General features: G+C 48.6%; 2 long non-coding RNA genes across 2 annotated transcripts; one reads left to right on the top strand and one right to left on the bottom strand.

Moving 5' to 3' along the window:
* Window positions 1–1,311: 1,311 nt before the first annotated feature.
* LOC121105555 lies at window positions 1,312–13,539 on the bottom strand. Its single transcript, XR_005838157.1, has 2 exons — window positions 12,560–13,539; window positions 1,312–1,547 (listed from the first exon to the last, which is right to left on the bottom strand). It is a non-coding gene; the product is annotated as an uncharacterized LOC121105555 (long non-coding RNA).
* Window positions 5,054–12,775, top strand: LOC103679086. Its single transcript, XR_572837.2, has 2 exons — window positions 5,054–6,922; window positions 12,536–12,775. It is a non-coding gene; the product is annotated as an uncharacterized LOC103679086 (long non-coding RNA).
* Window positions 13,540–24,516: the final 10,977 nt, after the last annotated feature.

Here is a 24,516-nt window from a genome sequence, read left to right as displayed (position 1 = left end):
TAAAATACATGAAGAACTCATACAAAGTGGCAAAAAAACCCAAACAATCTGATGGAAAAATGGGCAGAAAATCTGAATATATGTTTTTCCAAAGAAGACATTCAGATGGCTGACGGGTACATGGGGAAGATGCTCAACATCACTAATCATCAGGGAAATGCAAATCAGAACCACAAGGAAATACCACCTTACACTTGTCAGAATGGCTAGTGTCAAAAAGACAAGAAATAAGTGTTGATGAGGATGTGGAGAAAAGGGGACCTTTGTGTACTATTGGTGGGAATGTAAATTGGTGCAGCCACTTATGGAAAACAGTAGGGCAGTTCCTCAAAAAATTGAAAACAGAATTACCATGTGACCCAGCAGTTCCACTTCTGGGTATTTATCTAAAGAAAATGAAAGCACTAATTTGAAAACATATCTGCATTCCCATGTTCATTGCAGCATTATTTACAATAGCCAAGGTGAAAACAACCTAAGAGTCCACTGATGGATGAATGGACAAAGAAATTGTAGTGTCTGTATCCAATAGAATATTATTCAGCCACGAAAAGGAATGAAATCAGCAAAGATCTACTCATCTTGCTGCCACCTAAGACACACTTCTCTGTAAGTCTCCTTAATAAACCATTGCTTGCCAAGCTGGGGGGAAAAAAAGGAATGAAATCTTGCCATTTGCAACAACATGGACAGACCTCAAGGGCATTATGCTAAGTCAGGTAAGTCAGACAGAGAAAGACGAAACTGTATGACCTGTCTTACACGTGAAATCTAAAAAACAAAAACAAAAAAAACCCAAGCTCATAGAAACAGAGAAGAGATTGGTGGTTACCAGAAGCTGATGGGGGCGGGGTGGGGGGACCAGGGAGGGCATCAAAAGTAAACAAAATTTTCAGCCTATTTCCAAGCAATAATATCTCTGAAATCTTGAGTTTGACGAGCTGATTTATTTTTCCTGATTTATATTTGGATTAATATATTATTAAAAGAAACAAAAACAGTTCACATACGTATCACCTAAATGCATCTAATGGACCATATTTTTAAATTTATCTTGTGGTCCATGTTTTGGGAAATCATTTAGTGGAAAGAGCAAAGATTTGGGGCCATACCACATAGGTCCTATGAACCCTTGAACAACATAGGTTTGAACTGTGTGGGTCCACTTATATGCAGTTGTTGGTTTTTTTTTTACACAGTACAGTACTGTAAATGCATTTTCTCTTCCCTATGATTTTCTTAAAAAAATTTTCTTTAGCTTACTTTATTGTAAGAATACAGTATATAAAACATATAACATACAAAAATACATGTTAATCAACTGTTTATGGTATCAGTAGGGATTCTCCTACAGGTCAACAGTACACAATCAGTAGTTAAATTTTAGGGGAGGGGCGCCTGGGTGGCGCAGTCCTTAAGCGTCTGCCTTCGGCTCAGGGCGTGATCCTGGCGTTCTGGGATGGAGCCCCACATCAGGCTCCTCCGCTATGAGCCTGCTTCTTCCTCTCCCACTCCCCCTGTTTGTGTTCCCTCACTGCTGGCTGTCCCTGTCAAATAAATAAATAAAATCTTTAAAAAAAATTTTTTTAGGGGAATCGAAAGTTACACTTAGATTTTCAACTGTGCCAGGGTGGTCCGCACCCCTAACCCCTGCGTTGTTCAAGGATCAACTGTACTTTCTAACTGTATGACCTTCGGAAAGTCACTTAAACTTCTCTGAGCTTCAGTTTCCTGATTATAAAATGAAGATCCTCTCTCCTACAGCTGTCACGGGCATAGGTGTGAGCACTGGACATGGGGCCTGGCCAAAGTAACTTTCTTCCTCCTTCTGCAATCTTGCCCCCTTTCCCCGCCAAGATACCTTACACAGGAAACCAGGTGTCTCCAGCCATCTCCCTAACCACGAGGCGCTACTGCATTCCAGGGTAGCCTACTCTAAAGGCATGTCTGGGAGGAGGTGTCACTCTGGCACCCGTCCAGGTCTACCCGTTCTAGGTAGAGAAGTGCTTCCTGGCATCCACTCCAAGTCCCTATGCTGCAGTGTAAGCTCTTGTTCTTGTGCTCTACCCTCAGTGGAAATGAGAATTAGTTAGGGAGCCTTCTTCATGGAGGGGCAGCCTGATGGTATGGAAAGACCTGTGGGAAGTTGGGGTCAATCCTGGCACTGCCACCATCACACTTGTATGCCTTGAGCAAGTCACTAACCCTCTCCGTGTATGGGTTTTCTTATCTGTAAAACAAGGGGGCCAGCTTTGACTGTGAAACCAGACTCTTCCCCATGTATTCTCACCCAGTGTAGATGGGGTGGGTAGAAAGGGCAGGGACTCCTGCCTTTTCCTATTGAAGAACTAATTTGTTTCTCTTCTGGTTGAGGATGTGGGAACTGGGAGGGAGCAGGGTAGGGTAGGAATGGGGGCGGAGAGGAAGTTACTGATGAGGGTGAGAGACTGGCTGCCACTAAGCCCTTCCCACTGGAAACTTCCTTCCTGTCCCCTCCCTGATAGAACCACAAGGAAGAGTCTAGGTGTTTCCAAGGATGGCCTGGGAAGGGTTAGATCAACAGAGTGAGGGATATGCTCGGTGGGATATCTGGATTGTGAGTGGGGTCTCCCTCTGAAAAGTATACTCTGGATGCTAATCTGGGTCTCCAAAAATGAGGGAGTAGGATGGGTCAGTGACCACCTAGTCTAATCCCCCACCCTTTTACAGAAAGGGAAACTGAGGCCCAGAGAGGTGACTTGTTTAGGGTCATGCAATGACTTGGCAGCAGAATGAAACAAGAACCTAGGAGTCCTGCCCTCTGCTCCCATCCTCCTGCCCTGCTTCCCGTCTCTCTTCCCCTAACTCTGATGACACTTCCGGGGAGACGTGAGGCTTCTATATAAATGCTCTAATTGATTCTTAACAGGAAGTGTGGGCTTTTTTGCTCTGAACTGACAACCACAGCAGCTATACACATACACACCAACAAGCACATGTGTCCCCACATACACACACTCACACCCAAATCTGTACACAGCTCTGTGTATACAGACCCACATGCTTGTACTTGTCAGCATCTAAGCACACAGATGGGGCAACACCAATGCACTTCTCCCTGGGTGCCACTAGATGCCCAATTATAGGCTCCCACTTTGTCCCCCTCTGACCTGTTTCATGCTTCCATAGCAGAAAGTGGATTTGAAAGTGGGGGAGCTGAGGGGCGCCTGGGTGGCTCAGTCGTTGAGCGTCTGCCTTTGGCTCAGGGCGTGATCCCGGCATTCTGGGATTGAGCCCCACATCAGGCTCCTCTGCTGAGAGCCTGCTTCTCCCTCTCCCACTCCCCCTGCTTGTGTTCCCTCTCTCGCTGGCTGTCTGTCAAATAAATAAATAAAATCTAAAAAAAAAAAAAAAAAGAAAGTGGGGGAGCTGAGACATAGAGACCAGAGAGGGCTTCCATGGGTAGCAAAGGCCCCCATGCCCCAGACCATCCTGGGCCTGGAGGGGCTGCTCATAATTCATAGGGCAGAATGATGTGGAAACCACTAATTTGTCATGGGGGCCCAATGAAGCTGAAGAAATGGGGCACTGGAGAGGTGAACTGACTTGCCCACAATGGCCCAGCATGTAAATGGCAAAGCCTAGATTTGAACCTGGGTCTGTCTGACCAGCCCAGGTTCTTGGTCCCACAGGCACGGCTTTCTTCATTCACATCAAAGTACCTGACCAAGGCAGTAGCAACTTGTGTACCTATAAAATACCACAGAACTTCTCCTTGACGCAATAAAGGAATCAATACTAGTACTAGGAGTCAAGGTGGGGTTGAGGGAAGCTTCACGGATGAACTGGCATTTGAAGCTGCTTTAAGAATGAATGAGATTTTATTAGAAGAGTTGAGGGGATGGGGAAGGGCATTCCCAGTAGAGGGAACAGCACAAGCAAAAAACAGTCCAAGAAAGTAGAATGGGCAGGGCAGGGCACAGTGGCAATGGAGAAGGGATGACTGAACAGAGAGGTGTGGGGCCAGAGCTCTGGGACGGGTCTTGAGGATTGATGTGCATAGTCAGGGGGGGTTAAGAGCCTAGAGTGCCAGGCATGGCATTTGTGGGTGAGGATATCCTGGCAGGTGCTTAAGGAAAGGTGTGACTCCATGAGTCCTGTGTTCCAGAGGCTCACCCTGACTCCAGGATGAAGGATGGTAGTAAGTGGATGCAGGGACACAAAGCTGAGGCAGGGAGACCAAGGAGGAGCTGTTACAGATGTCCAGGCAGAGGTCAAGGGTCTAGAACCAGGCCTAGATCAGTGGGATGGTGAGGAGGGTGGGTGGGAGAAAAGAGACAGCCTGAGAACAGATAGGAGCTCTCCAGGGATTCAGGCAGGGATGATTATGCAGCCACAAGGTGGAGGCTTCTGAGACCACCCAGTGCCCACTTCTACCCCAGCCCAGGCCACTGGACTCAGGCTGGAAGGCCTCATAGCAAGGCTCACCCCCACTCCAGACTCCCTGCCATTTCTAGGTTCTACCCACCCCACCCACATGCTCTGGGGGGAAGCAGCAGGAACTTCCACCTGCAGGCAGGCAGGATTTTCTCCTTTCCCCACTAGCTCCCATGTTCAGTCTCTCCGCACAGCTGGAGGGACAGCACCACCTGCTACCGCTGGGTACAGACACTGGCTCCACCAGCGGTGAATGAGGGACTCTGCACCCATGAATAGCTCTTGTCCTTAACTGACTGCCATGATGGATCTGTACATTTACTGCCGCAACACAGAGTCTGGAGTGGTTGTGCTAACTGGCCAAGGTTGGTTACACACCCAGCCTCAAGCTGGATGGGAGGCTGGGAAAGGGAGCAACTGGCATACTTAGTCTCAGTAGCAGGAAGCTGGGCTCTTCCTCACGACTAAAGAATACCCCACACATAGGAAGGGCTCCCAGATGCTGGGTGGCCAACACAAATGACAAATGTCCAATACTCTACCTTATGGGGATGCTAGTGAGAATTAAATTATATATTCCATGTAAAAGGGCTTTGTAAAGCATCTGGTATAAAGAACATGCCCGATAAATGTTAACTCTCATTCCATTAAACTGTAGAGCTCCATGGGGGCAGGAAATAGACTTTTTGCTCCCTGCTGTATCACTAGTGCCCAGTGTGGTGCCTGGCACATAGTACAAGCTTGACAAATGTTTGTTGCGAGAATCTATACTCTGTCCAACCTTTCTCTCCTCCCCTTTCTCTTTTTGCCTTGGTTGTGACCTGTGGTCACAGCATTTTCCAAGGAGGAGACATATGCCGGAGCAGAAAGAACACTGTAGGAGGAGTCAGGTGGCCACACCTCGGCTCCACAACCAGCTCACTGTGTGATCTTGGGCAGGTCACCTCTCCTCCCTTGCTCTGGGTTTCTGGAACTGCAAAATGGGTACAATAACCTCTGCTGCTCTGCCCCATACCTCTGATGCAAAGGACAAATGAGAGCATGTGAGAAGCTGATTGCAAAGCAGCAAAAAGCCTTCAGCACCAAAGCCGGGGCGGGGGGGGCGGGGGGGAGAAGCAGCTGCTGAAACCATCCATGAAGTGTTAGGACTCCACCCCAGAGGATCTGTTTTTGAAGAGGGGCTGAGGGGGAATGCACTGGGGAACCGGCCTTCCTCTTCCCTGAGTGAAAAGGCCTGGTGTTCATGCAGTATCTGTGAACTGAAACTATTTTTAGGTAGCACAACTGCGATTATGACAGGGCCTCTTCCTGAAGGGGAAGGGTGGGGACTAGACTTGAGTCATCAGTGGGGTGGTCAGGCTGCACAGGGCGACCTAAGACTACCCATGGAAATCAGACCTATCTGCCTCCCTCCCACCCCATTACTCCTGGCCTCTGCTTCCTCAGATAGTGGCTCCAAAGAGGGAGTGGGGCGTGCCACCTGCTCCAGGAAGGGCTAGGTCAACCATTGGGTTTGAAACCTATCAATCATTGTTGGTCTCCAATGAGCAGTGGGCTGGCAGCATCCCTGGACAGGAACCTGAGGACCCATTGAAAAGAGCTGGAATAAATGGATGGAAAGGATGCCTGACCCACCCTTCCTCCTCCCTGCAGGGTTGGCTGGCTGGAATTGAAGGGTCAGCTAGGGTTTCCTGGGCATGGACTGCATTCCCACACTATGCTTGGGGGCTTCATGTGTCCCCTTTTATCCAAGTCCTCCAACATCGTCCCTGTTGGGAATAAGTGATTTGCCTCCATTTCATAGATGAGGGCACTGAGGCTCCATAGGGACGCAACTGACTCAGCCCCACAGAAGTCCCGAAGGAGTCCTGAGCTGATGGAGCCAACAGGAAGGGTGATTATTTTCTTTACTGGAAGGACAGGGAAAGGCTTCCCAGAGAAGGTGACATTTGAGCTGACCTGTAAACAATGAGTGGGATTTAGCTCTCTTGTGAGGCACAGAGAGGGGAGAAGGCACACATGTGACACGGAAGGGACAGAGCATGGGCAAAGGCTTGAGATGTGACAATGCATGGCTTGTTTGGGGGTGTCAGGTAACTCAAGGTTGCTGGTGAGCAGCAGGAGTGGTAGGGCAGAGGATGGGGCCTGCAGGCCAGGCTAAGGGGTTTGGGCTTTTTGGGGTTCCTGCAGAGCTGTGCGGTCCTTAAGCATACAGCCGGAAGTGCGGTCATGCAAAGGGAGGGGTGGGTAGCCCACAGCGGAGAAAGGATAGGGGGTGGCCTATCGGGGCCCAAAGGAAACCAGGTAGGTTTCCTGCCCTGGAGCATGAGCTCAGGCAGTGGCGGGGCCTAGTGGTCCTGCTGTCCTCCACAGGCCCAGCCACAGTCAGGGCTCTAGCGCCCGGCTCCTTGAGTCCTGCAGGGCCCTCTTCTCTACACTCTGAGCACCTTCTCTATGCCAGCGCAGCTACACAATATTCCATTTACTCCTCACAGCCCCTTGCAAGGTAAGTATTATCACCCCCATTTCACTGGGGGAGGAAACTGAGGTTTAGAGAGGTTCAGGAACACAGCCTCTCTGGGTGACTTCATGGGGCTCCGACCATCATTCCACAAAGAATCCTTCAGTGCCCTGCTTGCAGTCAGGGGAACAATTACTTCCTTCCTTCAGGGTAAAGGGGACCCTGAGGCTGAATTCAACTGTAACTTATCTGCTTCCCAGGCACAAACTCAAGATGTTAAATCTGGAGGGCCCCTTAGTGATCATTTTGTCCACTACACATATTACAGATGGGGAAACTGAGGCCTAGAAAGGAAGAGATTTGTTTGGGGTCCCATGAATTGCTCTAGAGGTGATTGGTCCACTTATTTTGAACCAGTCTCTCACTGGAGCTCTAGCCCAGCTGAGAAGTTGAGCAGTGAGGGACAAGTAGGTTAGAGTGCAAAGACGAGGGTGGGGGGTGGCTTGTGGGATGGGCAATAGCTTGGGGCTTCTGGAGGAATACGAGTCAAAATGCATTCAGCCCTTTCATCCCACTTGAAGCACTTCAGACGATTCAGAAAAAAAAAATGCCTCTTCCCAGGACACTTTACTGTGATCTTCCTGAAAAGTGCATTAATTATGCAAACTTTGGTGGCATCATGGTGACTGCACCCCCTAGAGTTGTACATGCACAGTTTGCACAACTGTGAGCAGCTCTGAAAATAGAGTGAGTTCTCTGGTAATTTTCTTCACTTCTCTATCCCCTCCCCTCTTTTCCTTATCCTTTCTCACAGAGCTGGGGACCAGGGGGCCATTTCTCATCAGGGAGGGAAAGGGAAGGAAGGGCAGAGACAGAGGAGGAGGAGGGCGAGTGTGAAGGGCAGCAGAGGGAAAGAGCAGGACTTGTTTCTTGGCTCTCAGAAACTGAAACCAAAAGTCCTGGCAGGAGTCAACATGAAAGGCAGGTCTGCAGCAAAACGCTAAGGTTGCAAAGCTGTGCTGAGGGAGCAAAGCCCTCTGGGCAGCAGCCCTGGTCAGAGACACTCTAGCCAAAACTTTACGTTGCCTATACCAGGCCTTGCCCCTCACCCTGACAAGAAGTGTACAAGGCAAGAGTCTGTTTTGTTTTCTCGGAGGACTCACACAGCCCCTCCAGACATTACAGAGCCCAGCACTGGGGTTAGGATCATAGCCAGAGCAGGGAGTGGGTACTTACTCAAGCCAGCGAGTCACTTCATGACCTGAGAGTGGGTGACCCTTAGCTTTGGCTGGTGTTAGTGTCTTCGTAACATACACATACCCATGAAGCTGGGGCAGGTGGCAATTGTGTACCTGGCCCTATTTCCCCAAATTAAGCTTAGGACATGTGAAGTAACATGGATTTTTGTGACCTGGTTGTGAGAGGTCATTTTGGTGCCACCATGTTGGAGCCTTTGGGGCGCTTGATGCTTTATCCAACAATGGGACAGAATGGTTAAAACTTGGACTGTCTTTAAAAATTCAGATTGTGTGGTCACCATTTCTTGTGACCTGTATGATTCAACAAGCCAGTTGTGTCCCTGAAACTCACGTGTTATCCCTCCCTGAAGGTTTCCTGAATCTTCTATGTAGGGAAGGATGCTGCTCCCGGAGCACTGTGGCTCCCAGCTCCAGCCTGGGCAGCCCCTTGTGAGCTGAGACTGTTTAATTCATCTTTGTATCTCCCATGAAGACAGGTGACTCCCCTCCCCTATGGATTCTCAGAGTATAAGCTCCTGGCTTCTCCATTTGTTTCCTCATGGGCTGACCCCTACCCTATGCTGGTCTCACAGTGGAAGGGAAGAAGGGGACAAATGCAGGGGTGGGGGTAGGTGGATGGGCCAGGACACAGGGGAAACGGACTCAACCATTTCCCAGCCTTGTGGCCCTGGACAAGTTCCATTCCTCTCTGAGCCTCAGTTTCTTCATCTGGAGATGGGGATGATTTAAATAGCTGACTTTTACTGAGTAAGTACTGTGGGTCAGGCACCGTGTTAAGCGTATTGCGTTCAGTGACTTGTTCAGAAAGTACTGATGAGGATCTCCAAAGTGGGAGGGATACCAGGAGGTAAGCTGAGGCAATGGAGGTTTGGAGAGTGAGGTGACTGCCCAAGATCAGATGCAGATGAGTGGGAGAGTGTATACCCCAGAACCCACTCTTGTAACCAGCCGTGTACGCTAGATGGACCCCAGTGGACTTGGGTGGATAGGCCCGAGGACAGCTCAGCATGGAGCTGGCTCAGGCGAAGTCTATATGGTGGTGCTGTTATCAATGGAGGCCAGGCCTGGCTGGTCCAGAAGGCACTCAGCTGGTATCCAGTGGCTGGGGCAGTGAGAGCCTTGCCAAGTGACCCCACAGGATGCTGTGGGAGGAGGCCCTCCAAACCGGAATTCTGAAAGACCATGTCCAGCAGCAGGGGCCAAGGCTGACAAAGTCCCTGAGGAAGGGTTGGGCCACCCGTGGGCAGGCTCTTCACTTGAGGCCTCAGATGGCCCCACAGAGGCCTGGAGCCTGAGAGGAAGCCAGCTGAGAGAGTGATGGAAGAAGAAGGAGGTCATATTCGGGTCTGGCTGACCCACAGGGCCCAGGCTGAAGAGTGTGGATCTGGGAGTACCCCAGAAAGCAGGTCACTCGCAGGGCAATGGTCAACTCACTGGGGCTGCCTCTTGGGATCTGGCTTTGCCTCTGTTCCCAGTGCCCCAGGAGCAGAATCCATTCCTAACCTCGGACCAAAGAACAGCAGAGAGATGGTCCCAAGTAGAGGGGGCTGAGACTTGCTTAAGGACCCCTCCTGCAAGGCTGGGAGACCAGTTGGCACACCTGAGAAGAGATGGGTCTGCAGCCCCCAGAGGGATAGCATGTAAAGGCTGGGCTGGATGGATGCAGGGAAGCCACAAGAAACCTAGCAGCCCTGCTAAATCCAACAGGCCAGAAACCTTGAAGCATCCTTGCCTCCTTGTTCTCTCATTCCACATCTAACCCGTTAGCAAATCCCATGGGCTCATTTCTTCCCCACTGCCATCTCAGCCACCTGGGATGCTGCAATAGCCCCCTCGTTGGCCTCCCTGTTACCACCCCGACCCCCCCCTCCATAGCTGGCTCTCCACACAGCAGCCAAAGCAATAGGGTTAAAGAACAGTGTCTCCTCAGTCGGGGCCTCCAGTGGCCCTGCCTCCCAATACACATCCCTTTGATACCATACGCTACTCCTCTGCCCTTCCCTCTGCTCCAGCCACTCTGGCTTCTTGCTTTTCTTCAAAATGTTCAGACATACCAGGGCACCTGGGTGGCCCAGGTGGCTGAGCATCTGACTTTTGATTTCGGCTCAGGTCACAATCTCAGGGTCACGAGATCAAGGCCCATGTTGGACTCCCTGCTGAGCAGGGAGTCTGCTTGAAGATTCTCCCTCTGCCCTTCCCCCTGCTCATTCTCTCTCTAATAAATAAATAAATCTAAAAAAAAAAAAAATCTAAAAAAAAAAAAAAAAAGTTCAGACTTACCTTCCCCTCTCCAGGCCTTTGCACTGGTAATCCCCTCTGCCCAGAACACTCTTCCTTTAGGTATCTACATGGCAAACCACCTTCCTGTCTTCCAGGCTGCTCAAATGCCACTGTATTTCTCAGTGTTCCAGCAGAATACAGTACTCCAATTAGGATTATTTGAGGACGATTCACAAAGGTGTGAATGGGATGTAAGGACACCCCAAGGGAGAGTGCAATGCCCAGGTGCTGGGGCATGGGGCACCTTTACTAGTCCCAGGCTTGGGGAGGGGGACAAAGTGGCTGCTGAAAACAGGAAGGAGAGTATTGTGGGAGAGGGCCCCCTGACAGGAGCTGTGACCCTTCAGGGAAGGAGCCAGGGGAATGAGCACCTTGTTCTCCTTCCTGGCTTCCCTGCACGGGGTCCCCACTGGTTAGCCAGGCTGGAGGGCAAATGGATGTTCCCAGAAACACTGACTGCCTTCTCTGCTGCTCCCACCCCCAGCCTCCAAGCCCTTTTACCTCGCCCTCTTGTCTTCTGTGGCACTTATCTGCTGACATTTTACATTTTCACCACAGTTATTTCTATTTTATGTCTATCAGCTCCAGAAGGGCAGGAATTTTGGTCTACTGCATCCTAAGGACACAGACTGGCACATAGCAGGCACTCAACACATGATCCCAGAATACATGAGTGCCCACTCAGTCTCCCTGGGTGCCTCTGGGCAAGCCTCTGGGCCCCTGCCTGGGTAGGGAGGGGCTGGATGCTGCTGTCTGAGGCTTCGGGATTGGAGAGAAGTCAGTGGAGCCCAGCAGGGTTGGGAAGGCAAGCCTGAAGGCCTGTGCTCAGAGCTGCGACCCATACCTGTGGTTCCCAGAGCAGATCCCTGCCTCTCCCCAAGGCTATGATGTTGAGACCAACAGGATTGTCCTTGGCAAAGGCCTACTACTTGGTTTCTTGAACAAGGCACTGCTCTGTGAAATCTCCTACCTCATGAATCCGCTCTTTGAGGGAACATCTGGCCCCTCTCCTGAGCCTCCAAGGAATGTTTCCTTTAGAGAGGCCTGAACTCACCCTGCATGGAGGTCCAGAGTTGTAGCTTTGGGTTGTGTTCTAGGCCTCCCTTGGCCAAGCCTTGGGTTCCCGGGGACAGCCCTGTGCAGGGCCTACCTGACCCCAGGGTGGCCCTTGCTGGGCCCTTGGGCTCCCTCCCCCACGGGTGCCTGGGGTACTGGGGCCTCCCTGAGATGGCACTGCCACCCCTCAATAAGCCTCAATGTCCTACAGAAGAGAAGACTCAAAACAAGGTGATGACCAGCCCTGCCCTCTAATTGTAAAGTTGCGCATTTTCTCTAAAGAGTTTATCAACTAAAAGCTATTTCAATCCAAATACCGACAAGATTGGTATTAATGATATTAATCTTCCTCTGGAAAAATAAACATTTGAAACTAGCAGGAAAATTCTGAAAAAGTAAGGAACACACCACACAAAACCCAGAAGTGTTAAAGTAAAAGACTGATTATTTGAACATGTAAAATAAATAAATAAACAGATAGATAGATAAATAGATAAATAAATACCCAAATGGAGAAAATGATCAAAAAACAAAGTCAAAAGGCCACACACTGGGAAAACTATTTGTAACAGAATGTCAGACAAAGAGCTAATTTTCTTTATATAGACATTTTGGAAGTCAATATCAAAAAGAGGTAACCAAATTTAAAAATGGGCAATTCCCAAGGAAAGAAAAATTCCAGATGAACAATAAATACATGAAAAGATGCTCACCTTCACTCATAATGAAAGAAACATATAACAAAATAACAATGAAACGCCATTTTCAACTGCCAGATTGGCACCAATGAAATGTTTTACAACATACAGTGTTGGTAAGGGTGTGGGGAGACAGCCCCAAACACTGTGGGGATGTAAATTGACCAGCATTTTGGAGAGCAATTTGGAAATAGCTACTGCGGTGGAGTTAAGGTGGTCACAAATTCTTCGACACACTTCCCATAGAGAGAGGAGGTCGGTGATCCCTTCCTTTGAATTTGGGCTGGTCTTTAAGTTCTCTGGCCAATAAAATCTAGCAAAAGTGATACTGTCTTAGTTCCAAGCATATCCCTTAACTTGCCCAGCAGGTTCAACGTTCTGCCTCTTACCTGAACTGGCAATGACCCGCTGTGAGAAGCCCAAACCATGCGGGGGAGCCTTGGAGGATATGACATCACTTGCAGAGAGAGGTCAAGAAGTGCTGAGGCCTTGTCACGTGAGTGATGAAGCCAGCTTGGCAGAGAAGCAAAGATAAACCATCCAGCTGAGCCCTTCCTGAATTCCTCACCTGCAAAATTGTGAATAAGATAAAATGATGGTTTTAAGCACTGTGTTTGGGGTGGTTTGTCATACAGCAATAGGTATCTAGAACAGCTATCCAAGTTTAAATTTACGCTTTGACCCAGCAACTTGACTTCTATGAATCTAACCTACCAAAACGTTTGCACAATGCACTAAAACACGTGACCAAAGAAGTTCATTGCAGCAATGTTTGTGACGGATAGCACAACGCTGGAGACAGTCCATCTGAGTTTGACTTACATGTATTGTAAACTGATCGCCAGCCCCTACGGGTGGACTCTTGTTTCCAGTTCTTTTCTACAGTTACAAACAACACTGCAGCAAACGTCCTTGTGCATTTATTTATCTTTGCCCTGGCACTGCTCTTATTTCTGTGGTGTAGGTTCTTCAAAATGAGTTGAGGGTAAAGTATATATACACTGAAAAAAATTCTGATCACTCTGGTTAAATCGTTTCAATATCTGGTCCCATCCCCCATCCCCACTGCAGTTGTTTTCACAACTGTCTCTTTGTACTTATTATTATTTTTTGAGATGAACTTAAGTATCATTTTGCAAAGTATTGTCTGGCCTTGTTTTTGAATTAATACAGCGATGAATCAGCCACCATGTCTGCCTTGAAAAATTCATTCTGGCAGGGATGGGGGGTGCAAAATGGTACCCTGGGGAGGGGGTAGCAGCTGCAAAATAAACAGTCACCCCATCGAGACTACAGGGCTGGCACAGAAGGCTGGACCATAGGCTCTGGGAACCCCCAGGAGAGAGCAGCATTGAGGTCTGAGACAATCAGGGAGGCCTCCATAGAGGAGGTTTCCTGCCTAGCCTTTGCATTGATTCCAGAGCATTTTCTAGAACACTGACTCATTGAATGCTCACGGTAGCCCTTAGCATTTGGTGGTATTATTATCTCCACCTTCCAGACGAGGAAACTGAGGCCTGGAGAACGAAAGTCTTGCCCAGCTCCAACCTCTGAGCTCTTCACTTCCCTCTTCCTCCTTCTCCGCTGTGCTTCCCCTATCCTCCCCCCAGCCCCAGTCCCTCCTGCCCACGCCCCCCAGTCATGCCGCCTGGGCATGCAGAGCCCTGGGCCGTGGGCACTGCTTCTGGACACTGCCCGTGGCTGGGTGGCCTTCCTACAGAGGCTGGGACGCAGACCCCACGGGTCTAGGAGGCACCGGGACCCGCTCTGCGGCCCAGTCCACACCGCGCTGCCTCACTCCCGGCCCACAACTCGCGGTCATCCCGCCCTCCTCGAGGCAACCCCCCCTGGGAAATGAGGCCTTGAGCAGTTCTTCTGGGTGAAGCGCTGGCTCCGTCCGGGCCGCAGTGTTGCAAGCGCACAGTACCCTGAAGGGAACCCATCGTCAACGGCCACACTTTCTGTGTGAATAGCGTTACTGTATCTTGGGCGCTCAGGCTGACGAAGGCCTCAGGCTTTCCGGGAGGTCCTTAGGGAAGCAGGGAAGTCAGGGGAGTGGGGATTAAACGGGCAGTTCACCGCCGGTCCTGACATCCCTGCAACTCTGCCGCCTTCCACGCCGCCCCCCAGGGGCCAAGTCCTTGCCTGGCGGTCAACGACCTGCGCCGCGATTCTGAGGAAAACCTCAGAAAACAGAGCAGCAGGAAGCCGGAGTGGACAACCAGCTGCGGCTCAGCCAACCTCGGGTCGGACTACCGCCGGCAATCCCCGGCAGCTCGCTCCTCACGCTCCTCTCGCTTCCGTCGCGCTCGTGCCCGCGGTGGGGGCGGGCTCCGTGCGCACACACCTGAGGGAATCATGGTATTTAGCGCCGGCAGCTCGTGGCCGGCTCTGGCTCCCCCGCGTGTCCACCGCAGGAACTGCAGGGGGCCGAACGGAGAAGCTGCGCAGGTGGAGAAGCGGCGAGAGCCGCCGCTGCATCCCTCTCTCTCCTCTGGCTCCTCTGCCCCCAGTGCCTGCCTGCCTGCGCTGTTTTCTGAGGTTTTCTCCCCAAACGCTTTTCTTCCCTCCGAGCGAGCGCAACCTAGAGTGGGGGTGCTCCAGGGGACGCAGACCGAAGAGACATATCGGCCTCACCTGGGGACTGCAGCGCCACGTGGACCACCGAGTTCGCCTTGGGAGAGAGGCATGCCGGGATTCCACTCTCAACCCTCCAGTTTGCAGGGTGTCCCTGGGCGAGTCATTAACCTCTCTGCACGTCACTTGCCTCCTCTGTAAAGTGGACCTTAGATTTACTAGTTCTTGCCTCACAGGGTTGTCAAGATGATTCAGCGGGAAAGGTGGCTGGTAATAATGACCATCACTCGCTGTGTGCTGGTGACTGCTTTAGGTATTTTGAAATGACACTCTAAAAAAGTATCATCCATAGACGAAGAAATTGAGATTTAGTGATTTGCCCAGAGTCACACAGCTAGACAGTGGCAGAACTGGGACTAGACTCAGGAAGATGTGAGTACACAAGTGTTGGGAAGCATGGGTGGGGTCCAAGGTTGTAAGTTTAGGGGGGTGCCCAGAGGCTGAAAAATAAAACAGCCCAGTCTTCCTTTGGGCCGTTAATCAATCCTTTCTTCCTCTAATGAATTATTCATCCTGTCTTAGTATAATGCTTGCGTGGGCAGGGAACTTAAAGACCATCCAGGCCTACTTCCTTGTGAAGAGATGGGGAGAGACATCTCCAGGGTCACATGGCTGGGCACTGCAGAACAGGGCTGGGGCTCAGCCCTAGCCCTGTGCTGGGGCTGCTTCCCCCTACCCTTCCCCTCTGGGTAAGCAACACTCAACCCACGTGGTACTGGCACCTCTCCAGAGGCTGCCCACTGGCCACTCCTGACCCTACTTGGTCAGAACCTTCTGCCATTCCCCTCCCATCCCTTCTCCAGGCATTCCAGGCCTCTCTCACCTAAAAGGCTGATGCTCTAAGCAGAGAGACTTGTGCAGCCTCTGGCTTCCAAGTGCTGGCACATGACCAGTAAATATTTTGCCATTGTGTTTGTGTGTGTATGTGTATCTTTTTTCCTTTTGTTAGAATGGGGCTAGCTGGGGCACCTGGGTAGCTCAGTCAGTTAAGCATGTGCCTTGGGTACAGGTCATGATCTCCAGGGGTCCTGCTGAGCAGGGAGCCCACTTCTCCCTCTTCCTCTGTCCCTCCCCACTGCTTGTGCTCATGTGCTTTCTCTCTCTCTCTCAAATAAATACTTAAAATCTTAAAAAAAAAAAAAAAAAAAGAATGAGGGGTGCCTGGGTGGTTCAGTGGGTTAAGGGTCTGCCTTCTGCTCAGGTCATGATCCCGGGGTTCTGGGTTGGAACTCCACATTGGGTTAGGGCGCCCTCTTCTCCCTCCCCCTCTGCCATTCCCCCTGCTTGTGCTCTCTCACTCTCACTCTCTCTCAAATAAATAAATAAGTAAAATCTTAAAAAAAAAAAAAAAAACGGGGATAGCTATGATAGCTACACTTGTGGTAAGCATAGCATAATTTTATAAACTGTCTAAACTTGTCCAATCATGATGCTGTTCATCTGAAACTAATGTAACATTGTGTGTCAGCTATGCTCAACTATACTCGAAAGAGAGAGAAAGAAAGAAGGAAAAAGAAAGAAAGGAAAGGAGAAAGAAAAGAAAAGAAAAGAAAGAAAAGAAAAGAAAAGAGAGAGAAAGGGACTAACAGAATATATACTGAGTGATTCCCAGTGTCATCTTTGGGTATTTAAATCACGGGTTTATTTTTCATTGTCTGTATTTTAAATTTTCTTTGGTAATGAACAAACGTTACTTCATGAATAAGACAAGAAATAAAAGTTGTTTTAAAATTCTTTTAAGAAAAAGGCCAACTGGGACGCCTGGGTGGCTCAGTCAGTTAAGCATCTGCCTTCAGCTCAGGTCATGATCCCAGGGTCCTGGGATCAAGTCCCACATCGGGCTCCCTGCTCAGTGGGGAGTCTGCTTCTCTGTCTTCCTTTGCCTCTGCCTGCTCACCAACCCCCCACCCCGCTTGTGTGCTCTCTCTCCCTTGCTCACTCTCTCTCTCTCAAATAAATAAATAAAATCTTTTAAAAAGGCCAAAAATCATAAAGAAAATGAGCTAGAAATAAGAACAGATTGTTCTCAGAAAAAAATGAAAACGGTTTTTAAACATAGACAAGATAACCAACTTTGCTGGTAATGACAGAAATGCAAATTAAAATTACACAGAGCCCCACAAGTGGGGGGCCTCCCTGTTTAGTGGGGATTCTGCTTCTCCCTCTCCTCTGCCCCCCACCCCACTCATGCTCATGCTCCCTCTCTCTCTCAAATAAATAAAGAAAATCTTTTTAAAAAAAAGATTACACCGAGTTACCATTTTTCACCTATCAGATTGGCAAAAATCCGAGTTTTACAGCATGTTCTGTTGGGAAAGCTGTGAGGAAATAGGCCCTCTCATACGTTGCTGATGGAGTGCAAAATAGTACAGATTCTGTGCAGGGGATTTGGCAATCGCTAGCAAATCACATGTGCATTTACCCTTTAGCACAGCAACCCCGCTTCTAAGAATAGATCCCATAGATGCACTGGTTAAAAAAAACACACACCAAATGATACATGCACGAGGCTAGTCATTGTAACTCTATTGTAATAGCCAAAGATTGAAAATAGGGCACGTGTCCATCAGAAGGAACTGGTTGGCTAAGCCACACAATGGAGAACTCCGAGGCCTCAAAGGGAACAAGATCATGACATACCGTTGCAGAGAGATCACCCAGGTGGGTTCTTCTGTGGGTAAAGCAATGTGAGTGTCCACAGTAGGCAAATCTCTAGAGAAAGAATGTGGACTAGTGGTTGCTGGGGGCTGTGGTGGTAGCAGAGGTGGGGTAGTGGGAGCTTAAAGGTATGCGGTTTCTTTTTTTGGGTGATGAAAATGTTCTAAAATTTAATGGTGGGGGCGCCTGGGTGGCACAGCGGTTAAGCTTCTGCCTTCGGCTCAGGGCGTGATCCTGGCGTTATGGGATCGAGTCCCACATCAGGCTCCTCCGCTATGAGCCTGCTTCCTCCTCTCCCACTCCCCCTGCTTGTGTTCCCTATCTCGCTGGCTGTCTCTGTCAAATAAATAAATAAATTCTTAAAAAATAAAATAAAATAAAATAAAATAAAATTTAATGGTGATGATAATACAACTCTGAACCATACTAAAACCCACTGAATCGTACACTTGTATGCATGAATTATATGGTGTCTTATATCTCAATAAAGCTGTTATCAAAAAAAGGCAAGGTGAGACAGTTGCGTATAATATGCTATTGTAGGAAAGGGAAAATACATACTATGTCATGTTACATAGACATGATTGAATTAAACAATATAAGGGTGAGCAACCACAACAACAAAGGTGATTGCGTCAGGATTCAGTTGGAGAGAATCACTCTCCGATGACAGGATAGGGCCTTTATTATAGTAATTTGCTTTGCACGATTGTGGAAGGAGCTGGTGGAGACAGTGACTGCAAGGGGAATTGGGGGATCAGAGGAGTCACTAGCCAGTCAATCTGAGAAACCAAGTATGTCCAGCTGCCCAAATGGAACCACAGCGGAAACTGCAGGGAGGTCTATGAGGGTGTTTCCTCTACATAGAGGACTCCCCCGGATTTGCCTCTGAGCATCTGTGGGAGCCTGGGGCTGTTGTTGGTCAGTAGGGTCATCGGATGGGAAGAAAAGCTAGATACGAATGAAGGAGAGCAAGAACCAGCTGGAAGCAGCTGGACTATGACAACTGACCGTGACAACGTTCAGAGACTTGACCTTGAAACTATAAATATTTTACATAATTATTAAACAAAATTAACATTTAACAAAGCAAAAATGAAACAAACCTATGATTTTTTCCCCCAAGCCTGTGCATGTTGAGTTGGTGGCATAACCACACAGGGAGGAACTATTCCAAGTGACTTCGAAACACTAATGTGATTATGTGCCCTTAGTGGGATACAGCCAAATGACAAGAAAAACTTTTTTTTTTTTTAAAGTAGGCTTCATGCCTAGCACAGAGCCCGACACTAGGCTTGAACTCAAGACCCTAAGATTAAGACCTGAGGTGGGATCAAGAGTTGGACCTACTGAGCCACCCAGCCCCCCCTCCTTTTTATGCAAACTCTTCACTCAACATGGGGCTCAAACTCACAACCCTGAGATCAAAAGTCACACACTCTACGGGTTGAGCCAGCCAGGTGCCCCAACAAACAAACTTTTAAAAATACTTAGTGTTCAGGAATCATGTTCTTGGTTTTTATGTTGGAATTGTTATTCTGAGACTGTCGTGAGTATATTATGGTTAAAGTGAATGAGGAATTATGTTGGAGTTACTGAGAAGTGGGACTTCCAACATGGGAGAAAGAAAATACAGATATAACTTTGATAATGTTAGGTAAAGCCCTGTTGTCTTAAATTTGAGCTTATATTCATTCAGTCATGAGTATGAACTCATGATGCATTTCATCAGGAAACAAACAAATGAAGCATTTCCTAGCTCTATCCACTGGAAGGTCCTAGAAATAAGACCAACCCAGGAGCAATGATCATCCCTAGAGCCTAGACTGATCTCTCAATATCTTTCCTGCTAAAATGACCCAAGACTCCCTGGAGAAATGGCTGATTCTAGGTCTGGTACTGGGAATTTGCTGGATCAGCCTGGAGTATCTTGTCACATCAGAAGCAGGGAAGCTGTTAAAGACTACTGTGGTCGAGGCAAAAGGGTTTAAGCTCCAGTTTGGCCAAAGAGGACATAATCTGAGCATCAATGAGGAAAATAAATTCAGTGGATAAAACACACTGAATATGGGCAAATATGAATTCACTCCAAAATAATGCAGGGGGAGAGAAGGAAGTTCGCTAGGATTGTTAACAGCTGAACCTGGATGATAGGTATATGGGGTTCATTATATTATTTGCTCAACATTTATGTGTATTTGAAATTTTCTAAAGAAATTTTTTTTACAAAATTCCTATCTCTTAGATAAGGCAAATATGGCAAAATGTTAATATATGGTATTATTCTTTCAACTTTTCTGTAGTTTTGAAATTTTTCTAAGTAAAACATTAAGAGAAAAAAAAAATCAGCTCTTTGTCTTGATCCTTTTGCCTCAGCGAGAGGCCTCGCTGCTCAGACCTTGGGTCCAACACCTTGAAAAATAATACAAGTCTTTATTTTTAAGGTGACAGGGAATTTAGGAAAGTTCAGATTGTTAAAAAAGAGAAGCACGGGCCCAAGATGGTGTCCCTTATGCTAGGCCAAGTCACCAAACAGGAGCTGAATACCTAACCTAAATGCAGTTTCTACCTCCTCCAGAAACATAGTCTCAGGTAAGTCAGTCAGGGATTTTCTGGTCAGCACCAATGAGGCAATCGGTCACATGCACCCTCTCCTCGCCTGGAACAATCCTTTCTTTTCTTTCGCTAGTAACTTCCCTGTGCCACCCTCCTTCCTGTAAAAATGACACACAAGGCACATGACTCCCTTAGTTGACGGAAGCCCTGAACATGTAGATTTGAAGTTCCAAGGGCCCCAAACAACACTCGCAAGGAGTCCAGACACTCTTGGGTTTTACTCCTAGCTCTGACCTTGCTGGGTTTGGGACGGTTGGATTTGGTGGTCTGGGACCATAACACTTCTCTCAGTCCCAAAGAGCTACTCAGAATGGACCTGGGCGCCCAAGGTCTGAGCTGTGAGGCAGCTTGCTGAGGGAAAAGGATCAAGACAAAGAGATGACTTCTCTCTTTCTCTCTCTTTCTTTTTAAAGATTTTATTTATCTATTAGAGAATGAGAGAGAGAGAAAGAGAGATCACGAGCAGTGGGGAAAGGGTAGAGGGATAAGCAGACTCCCCGTGGAGCAGGGAGCCCGATGCGGGACTTGATCTCAGGATGCTGGGATCATGACCTGAGCTGAAGGCAGACGCTTAACCGACCGAGTCACCCCGCGCCCCGATTTTTTTTTCTCTTAATTTTTACTTAGAAAAATTTCAAACCTATAAAGAATAGTACCACATATTAATATTTTACCACAGTTGCCTTATCTAAGAGATAGGAATTTTGTAAAAAAAATTACTATAGAAAATTTCAAATATACATAATCGTAGAGCGAATAATATAATATACTAGTCTAGTGTTCCGTTTGAGTAGGAATTGACAGAGCAATGAGCTCTGAATAGGAATGGGTAGGCCCAGTGCTATTTGTGTGTCCCGGAATTACAGATTGTGACTGTGCTCTGGAGGCAAAGGCTGCTGTGAGAGGGACAGTGAGGGTAGGGATGGCAAAACTAACATTGGGAAATGGACACTAAAGCCAGGCAGAAAATGACAAAGAGCTAATTGTAGAAAAGGAAATGGCAAGTGCAAAGGCCCTGAGGCAGGCCAGGGGAAATTCCATTCTACTCAAAAGAAATTTAGCAAGTTTAATTTTATTATTTTCTCCTCCCCTAGGGAAAGAGGGCTTCGGCTACCTCGATTTGACTCAACCTGTTCTTGACTGATTGATTTGTTGATTAGGTTCTCCTTATCTCTTAACTCAGGCAAAAGACCCTGCGGGCAAAGCATCCTGCGATGGGAGCCGAACTACAACCCCCACATGCAATAAGGACGGCCCTGATGCCTGCAAGCCTCAGTGACTGACCCTAAGACAATGATCGATCTGACCTTTACTGCCCACCTGCACGTACCCACCAAACTTTGCCCCACATTTTACTTACATAAACCTGCAAGTATTCTCAGCACTTTGGAGATGGTCTTTGAGATGCTAGTCTGTGGTCTTCTGGGTGTTGGCCTCACTGAAATAAATTCCTTTCTGGTTTCACCACTGCTCATTTCTCTGCCTCTGGATTTTGTGAGCAGCCAGGGGCCTAGGCCCGTCTGCTTGGGACCCCTGGAGCCAGGTGCTTTTGAACCTTTGGGCTCCAGCTACATGAAGATTGGAAAAAAAAAAAAAGACATTTGAAATGATGTGCATCATTACTAAGCTACAAAATTAATAGGCTAAAATGACATGTAGAGCTCATAAATGAGTATAATTGACATAATTTTTCCACAGTCAAACCAAGTTTCCATCACTTTGGTATTTCCTCACTGTTTCTAGTAGGTGTTGAGGTCAAACACGTCCTTCTGTCACATACACTCATACAGTCCTGGAGCCACCCCACATGCCCTACCCCAAGCCCCAGCGCTGTGCTCTCCAGCTCTCTCTCCATCCCTGTCAACTGTGATGGTCTCTGACTTACCTCTTCGGTCCCCTGACTCCATAGTCCCTAATGCTAAAGGGATGGAAGCAGGATGTGTGCGTGGAACTGGGTCCTGTCTTCTTTGAGAATGACCTGGGGATCATCAGAGTGAGTGAGTGAGTGAGTAAGGGGGTGGGGAGGGGTGAGGCTGAGGGCTGGAGAAGCAGGGTGAAAATGGGCTCTGCATACCATCAGGGACAGGAAAAAGGCAGAGCCAGGGTTTGGTTCTCCCAAATATCTCCCTCTAAATATATCCAAAGAGAGAGCAGTGTGAACACCCAAAGCTCTGGGGCCTTGTCCAAAGTTGCCCACTGGACTTTGCATCTTACTCCCTTGTTCACTGAACCATGGTTGTTTTAATAAAATGCAACTTTTCTGTCCCCTCCCAGTCATCGTGTAAAATTGAAGTCCTGACTGTGGTTTCCCGAGGCCTTCATTCTCCACTGTGTATCCCAAGATACGAGCACCCAAGTTGAGAGGCAAAAAGCAGCAAGCAGCCACTTCATTCTGCTGGTCCAGGGCTATGGATATCGCAGATGGCAGGTGGGCAGTTATGCCAGCCAACTGCTCCCTGGCATCTCTGCATCCACCCGGGAGGCCAGGGCTTAGAGAGAGACACTGCCTGCTGTCTGTGGCTTTGACTCCATCAGAGTCCCCTCCACCTGCCAGATGCTCATGCTCTGGCTCTTGAATCAGACCACCTGGGTTAGAACCCTGGCTCCACCACTTACCCATGTGAGGTCGGGAGAGTTATTTACCCTTTCATGCTTCAGTTCGTCCTCCATAAAATGGTCATGCCCATTTCATGTAGGGTGGTTTGGGGGGCAAAATGAGATAATCCACACGAGATGCTTAGCTTGAGGTTCATTAAATGTTAGCTATTATCATTATGTTATTTTTCAAAGGCCATCCCAAATACTTCCTCCTCCAGGAAGCCTTCTTGAACTACACTAATGACTGAAAAATATTCTTCCTTCTCTGATCCCAGAGAACTAGTAATGGCTCCTTGTCTTGGGGTAGAGATGCCTGGGACTCCACTATCCCTCAATCTAAAGGGGCTGTAAATGCCTTAGAGCCAAAAAGGCAAAGAAGAGAAGACACGGACAGCCCCCAGGGGTCTGAAGAGTAACCCATTCTGATATGTTTAATGTGTATCTTTTTGTTTGTGTCTTTGCAATCTCTGTTGTCTCGTGTGCATGCATTTGTTGGTATTGTGTTATAGGTATCACTGGCTTGATCTACTTTTTCAGCTCAGCCCTGGGTGTTTGAATCCCTGTTGTTGTGAATACACCTGGTTGTAGAGGCAGCTTTTAGGTAACGGTCTTGTGCAATGGAAACTTGAGCAAGGCAAAAGGGCCCACGAAGCTGAATGCAAACAGGCTCATTAAGTGACCCACCTCCAAATAGTCCCAGCACCAATGAGCTACATACAATCAGGCACAGTTACCAAAAAAGGGAAAATTCCATTTGTCCCCATACTCCCTGACTCTGCCCTTTAACTATCGCCCCTTGCCACCACCTTGTGGCAGTCTCCCCTTTGTTGTCCTTGCGGTATATCCAATAAACTTCTCTCTCTTTTGTTCTGCCTTGCCTGAATTCTTTCAGGGCCTCCGGCCCAGTCCCCAAGCCGCATCGTGGTTCCTTGCTTCTCTAGTTACATAGTCCCACATTTTACCCATCCACTCCCCCAGTGCAGATAAAGTCACCTCCAACTCCCAGCAACCACGAAACAACAGGGCAGCAAGGAACATCCTTTACACGTCCTTTTCTTTTTTCTTTTTCTTTTTCTTTTTTATTCGACAGAGATAGAGACAGCCAGCGAGAGAGGGAACACAAGCAGGGGGAGTGGGAGAGGAAGAAGCAGGCTCATAGCAGAGGAGCCCCACGTGGGGCTCGATCCCATAACACCGGGATCACGCCCTGAGCCGAAGGCAGACGCTTAACCGCTGTGCCACCCAGGCGCCCCTACACGTCCTTTTCTGAGACTGGAAGGGAAAGAGCTGCATTCTAGGTCAAAGTTCACTGTGTTTAGTTTCCCTCTTTACTACCAGACGATTTTCCAGAATGGCTGCCCCAAGCTACTCCCACCAGCTCTCCACCTGCCTGTGACATCTCATTCACCGCCAAGATTTGGCATTATCTAGCTTTCTAATTTTGCCAGTCTAATTGGTGTGATATCTCATTGTCATTTTAACTTGTATTTTTCTGATCATAAATAAATCTGACCATCTCTTCATATGCTTACAGGCTCGCTGGGGTGTCTGTTCCTTAGATGCCTGCCCAAGCCGTTGGAGTCTGACTCCAAGCCCTCTGAGCAGCCTCCGGAGTCCCGGGGGTGGGGCCCGCAGGAGACCTTACCCGAATGTTCTGGGCCGAGGAGGCTGGGACAGCTCCTGGGGGAGACACGCCCACGGGGACCTGCAGAGCCCGGAGTGGCCCCGACCCTACCCGCCGGACTCAGGTGTGAAAGGCGTGGAGTCATGGGCAAGTCGAGGAAGCCCGAGGAGGCACGTGCAGCCTGGTCCGGAATTGCGGGGGCGGGGGGGGGGG

Source organism: Ursus maritimus, unplaced genomic scaffold (genome assembly GCF_017311325.1).
Source record: "Ursus maritimus isolate PB19 unplaced genomic scaffold, ASM1731132v1 scaffold_27, whole genome shotgun sequence".
NCBI classification, from domain to species: Eukaryota; Metazoa; Chordata; class Mammalia; order Carnivora; family Ursidae; genus Ursus; species Ursus maritimus.
This window is presented reverse-complemented; position numbering and strand designations above follow the sequence as displayed.